General features: G+C 31.5%; 1 non-coding gene across 1 annotated transcript; it reads left to right on the plus strand.

Annotated features, from left to right (window-relative positions):
• Positions 1 to 1,384: 1,384 nt before the first annotated feature.
• On the plus strand, positions 1,385 to 1,491 carry LOC123230230. The gene has a single exon (XR_006505042.1). It is a non-coding gene; the product is annotated as a small nucleolar RNA R71 (small nucleolar RNA).
• Positions 1,492 to 5,688: the final 4,197 nt, after the last annotated feature.

Genomic DNA, 5,688 nt, shown 5'->3' on the forward strand with positions numbered 1-5,688 from the left:
AATTAATTTATCATTAACCTGAACAAGAACATCTTCAATTAACCCCTTAGGATATGCATTTGATTTGTCGTCCAACTGAATAACTACACAAGTTTTTTCTAAAGGTCCAAGATTAAAAGCAGAATAAATGGAATATGACATTACATTAATAGATGCTCCTAAATCTAACATGACCTTTTCAATTTTAGTGCCTCCTATTATGCAAGGGATGCAAAACATACCTGGATCTTTGCATTTTTCAGGAAGATTTTTTCGAATTATGGTTGAAACATTTTCTCCTGCCCTTATTTTTTCACATCTTCTAAGTCTTTGCTTCTGTTTCAATGTACACAACTCTTTCAAAAATTTAGCATAGCGAGTCAATTGTTTGATTGCATCAAACAGTGAAATATTGACTTCACACTTTCGAAAGGTCTTATATAAATCCACATTGCATTTGTACTTTAGTTTTAAAGCTTCAGGAAAAGAGGGAACAAGTTTATATTCACTGAAAGAAGGATATTTACCTGTTACTGCATTTTCAAAAGGATTATTTTCTACTGCCGCTTCCTCTCTATTTTCTGCTTGCTATGTTGGTACAGGTGGTTCTTTAATTGGCATCTCCAACTCTTTTCCACTTCTTAGCACTATGGCACTAGCATTCTCCTTTGGGTTCACCATAGTTTGTGACGACAGTTTGCTTGAATTTTGTGCTTCTAGCCTACTGATTATAGTAGCCATCTGACTCACTTGATTTTCCTGATTTTGAATGTTGGTTCTGGTTTCCTGTTGAAATTTTATAGTGTTAGTAGCCAAAGTTTTAACAATATCTTTAAGAAATGTACTTGACTCAGAATTTTGAGTTGGTTACTGTTGTCTAGGAATGTAAGGCTGCTGGTGTGGCTGAAAGTTATTCGAAGGCTGATTCACATGTGCATTCCTATAACGAAGATTATGATGATCTCTCCAACCTGAGTTATAAGTATTCAAATAAGGATTATAATTGTGATTTCGTTGTTGCTGTCCTAAAAATCTACTTACTACATTAGCTTGTTTAGAGCAGTCTTCTTGAAGAGTTAGGCACATATCAGTTAGTTGCCCTCCCGCTGAACAAATTCTGTAAACTTTTGTTGCCTCTATTTTTCCTACAGTCATTTGACGTACAAGAGTAGTTAGATCATCAAGTCGTTTTTCAATAGAAGAGGCATTTACCTTATTGACACGCTGAGATGAATAGTCTGATCTATTCCCAAATTGTTGTGAATTCGACGCCATGTTTGTAATTAAATTTCAGACTGCTTCAGGTGTTTTGTCAGCCAATGCTCCACTACTCGCTGCATCAATCATATTTCTCTCATTTGATAGAAACCCTTCGTAGAAATATTGAATAAGCAGCTGGTCACTAATTTGGTGATGTGGGCAGCTTGCACAGAGTTTTTTAAAGCACTCCTAATATTCGTATAAAAACTCTCCACTTTGTTGCCTAATGCCATAGATTTCTTTCCTTATGCTGGCAGCTCTTGATGTTGGAAAAAATTTCTCCAAAAATAGTCTCTTCATCTTATGCCAGGTGGTGATACTTCCAGTAGGTAGGTAATACAATCAATCTTGCGCATCAGCTCTCAAAGAAAACGGAAAAGTTCTCATCTTGATTTGTTCTTCGGTTACTCCATTCGGTTTCATACATGTGCATACCACATGAAATTCCTTTAAATGTTTATGAGGATCTTCACCTACAGAGCCACAAAAAATAAGTAAAAGATGAATTAGTCCAGATTTTAATTCAAATGTAGTATTAACATCTAAATTAGGAAAGGTAATGCAGTGTGGTTGTTGATTCAAATCTGGAGCAGCAAGCTCTGTTAAAGTCTGAGTTTTAGCCATGTTTTCCTCTGTTTCACAAGCAAATCTGTGTGCGTGTAGTCTCCTTTTTGCTTCTTTTCTCAACCTTTTTGTAGTATTTTCAATTTATGGATCAAATTGTAAACTAGCTTGTTTTGAAGATCGTGTAACGAACATACAAATTAAAACCTCCCCAACAACGATGCCAAAATTTGGTACATGTTGTCGTCGACACCCAAATTAAAATCCTAAATTCCTACAACAAAAATATAGTAAAGAAAAGTAAGGATCGTTCCCTCAAAGAGCTTTGATTAGTATATCATCACAAACAAATCAAAACGAGGAAATAAGGGGGGTTTTGAATTGAATGCAAATTATATTTAAAAACTATAAATAAAAATTCAGCAAAATTATTTGAAAGTAAATAATCAATTAAACAAACCTTGGTCTACGGTCACATCCACCATTGGAACTACGATTGATCATCGAAACCAAAAATATCAAATTAATTATTCAAATATTCATTGTGATATTAAACTTAACTGTCCTTCCTTATGAATAGTTAACCAAGAACATGTATTCCAATTAACCCTTATTGATTAATAATTCGGATACAGTCTCGAATTTAATTAAACAATAGCATTACGAATTAGAAAGACCAACGAAGCAAGACAACATAAGCGTATGACGTTGCATTTAATCTAATTGATTATTTTCCTAGGATTTACAGTTTTTGACGCAGCAAACGATAAACTTAGTTACCACTTCGATTAGGTGGATTGAACAATTACGGATTCAGCACCTAAACTAGCAGTAGATTATATTAATTGATAAACTAATTGCGCACCTTAGAAATCAATCAACATAATCATGAAAAATAATTCAGAAAGATAATCAATACTCAAATAATTAAAAAGATGCATTAAAGAACAAAAATAAATCTCACAATCATTGTAGTTCCATGGTTTCAGATCCCTTCAACCAAGAGAAATTATTCCACCACTGTAAACCATATTTTGCTCTCTTATCCTCCAATTACAATGGTCGATTCCCCTCAGCAAAATAAAAATAAAAGTATATATATTATCTCCCCACTAAAAATCTGGAAAATAAAAGTCAATCTTAATCTCCTAATCCAACCAAGCAAAAGTTATACATATCTTCCCAAAAAGAAAGGAAAAGATATATATTTTAATGTATATCCTTCCTTATTTATCTCAATTAATCCTCTTTTCCAGCTAGTAATTATCCCTTTTCTAGGAAGCAAATCTTGATATTTTGTGGACCTTTGCAGCTGATCTGGACGTCTAGATCTAATTTTCGGATTCTGCTTTCGTCATTTCACGTGCCCATGCTTAGTCAGCATCACAGAATTTGTAGATTAATAGGTCTACTCCAGTTTTTCATCTTTTTGGCCTAACTTACTCTAAAAATTCTCAAAGCTTCCTAAATGCGAAAAGATAAATAATTTCATTAGATTGAATTAAATTTCCACACAACATAAGGGAATTATAAATCAAAATAATAACAATTAATGGCGTTATCAACACAAAATAGAATAACATAAATAAAATGATTGAAGTGCCCTTATGTCCAACTTTAGACTATTTCACTTACAATGTCCTACTTACTTGCTACTTGCAAAAACATGAAAAGCGAGAGAGTGAGAGATAAGTTACTTAGTAAGGAGGGGAATTCAACTTAACTTTATCTTATATTTTCCTTAACTTGGATCCACCCTAACTAGGTCATCAAAAGCACCTCTCTTTGAATCCTTACTTTGATGATGTGGAACTTACTTCACATAACTTATCTCAAGAATAGTTATGGTCCCTTTTAACCATCTCGAGAAACTGTAAGGTCTTGTAACTTTGATGACTTTCTCTTGACCATCTAGAGTACGCTTGAGATCCTAAATTTGGATGACTCTCAAAATATATGGAAACTAAGATGAAAGTGCTTAAAAAACTTACTTCATATAACTTATCTCAAGAATAATTATGGTCCCTTTTAGCCATCTCGAGAAACTGTAAGGTCTTGTAACTTTGATGACTTTCTCTCAGCCATCTAGAGTACGCTTGAGATCCTAAATTTGGATGACTCTTAAAATATTTGGAAACTAAAATGAAAGTGCTTAAAACATTATTGGTACCTCTGTGTCAATTGGTCTAGGTCGAAACAGAGATTTGACACGTTGACCATGTGAGTTACATACTATATGTAATCTCTTTTCCGTACACACACTATTAGACCACAATATCATGTATAGGCTCTAGTGTAGGTACTATGTTCCTATGCAAAATGTTATGCTCTTTTGCGGGTGTGTGTAGAAAGAATTTTACATGTGCCCCTTCATAATAACCCTTATAAAATATTAGAAAATGTTACTATAAATAAAAAATTAGACAATTTAACAACCATACTTTATACAAAATCTTACAAAAATAAAAAAATAATGTAAAAATCATTTTACCACCTAAGTGAAAATATTATTTTACCCCCTGATGGGTGTGCATAGACAAATATCCATTTGTCTGCCAGTAGGTGCAACATTATTGATGAGAATATAATTTATTTTTTGGTTGAATTCATCGTTTCACTCCATAAATTGAATCATAAAATGACCATAAACATTTTCCCATTAGCTAACAACCAATTTTAACTTAAAAAATCTTACATTTTTAAGCGAAATTCAAAAATTTAATTTTACTCCTTAAACTTTTTATTGGGGGTGTTCGTAGTCCAATTTGGTATGATTTGAGAGTTTTTCAAACCAAACTGAAAAAACGGTTTGAAAAATTTTCAAATCAAACTGAAAAAATACGACTTGGTTCGGTTTGGATTACAGTTTGAATAAATTAAAATCATTCAATTCTAAATATATATTAATTAATTAAATCATAGTTTTCTAGAATATAACATAAACATGTAAAATAAATATAAAATGTATATGCAATATACATATAAAGAAAATAACAAAATAAAAGATAAGTTATACACCTAATTTCTTTTTCAAAAATTATGTCAATGTAGTTATATATATATTTTTAAAAAATATGGTTTATAGTTTGTTTTGGTTTGAAAATCGTTCAAACTGTAACTTAAACTGAAAACCATTTTTAAAAAAATTATTAGCCCAAACTAAACCATTTTACAAACCAAACCAAATCAAACTATAATTTTTAAACAATTTAGTCCAATGTTACTATTTGAATTGAATTATGCAACCCTTGCCTTTTATTAATGGAAAATCTACCATTTTTTTTTTATAAAAGTTGCTATTTCAAGATTAAATTTATACCTTAGTCTAACAAATAACTAATTTTAAACTCAAAAAAGTGATATTCATCATGAAAAATTGAAAATCCTAGTAAAAAAAAAACAAAACAATGAACGTTAAAACAAATAATTAAATAAGTTAATACTAACCTTATAATTTATATTAGGTTCGGGTCTACCAATGATGGGTCGACCTGACCTGGTTTCATTAAAACTATCAAAGGGCAGTTACGTGGTAGTTGGACTATTTTATATATACATATATATATATATATCCAAAACTGCACCCAACATGAGAGGAACATAATTTATATTTTCCAGAAGAAGAAAATCTTCTTCCTCTTCGAGAACAAAATAGCACAAAAATATAGAGATCATGTCTCCCAAAAGAAATGGGGTCGTGAAAATGACTCACATCAACACTTGGTGTCATATTCAGATGGGCTTTGTCGTAAACTCGTAGTTAGGTACGCCAATTTATGTTTATAGTATTCACATAATGATTTTTAACATGATTTAAATGTTTCCAACATTGGTATCAGAGTCTAGATTGTGTATATGTGATGTTATCTATGAATAAAATTATGT

This window comes from Mangifera indica, chromosome 11, assembly GCF_011075055.1.
Source record: "Mangifera indica cultivar Alphonso chromosome 11, CATAS_Mindica_2.1, whole genome shotgun sequence".
Classification (NCBI taxonomy): Eukaryota; Viridiplantae; Streptophyta; class Magnoliopsida; order Sapindales; family Anacardiaceae; genus Mangifera; species Mangifera indica.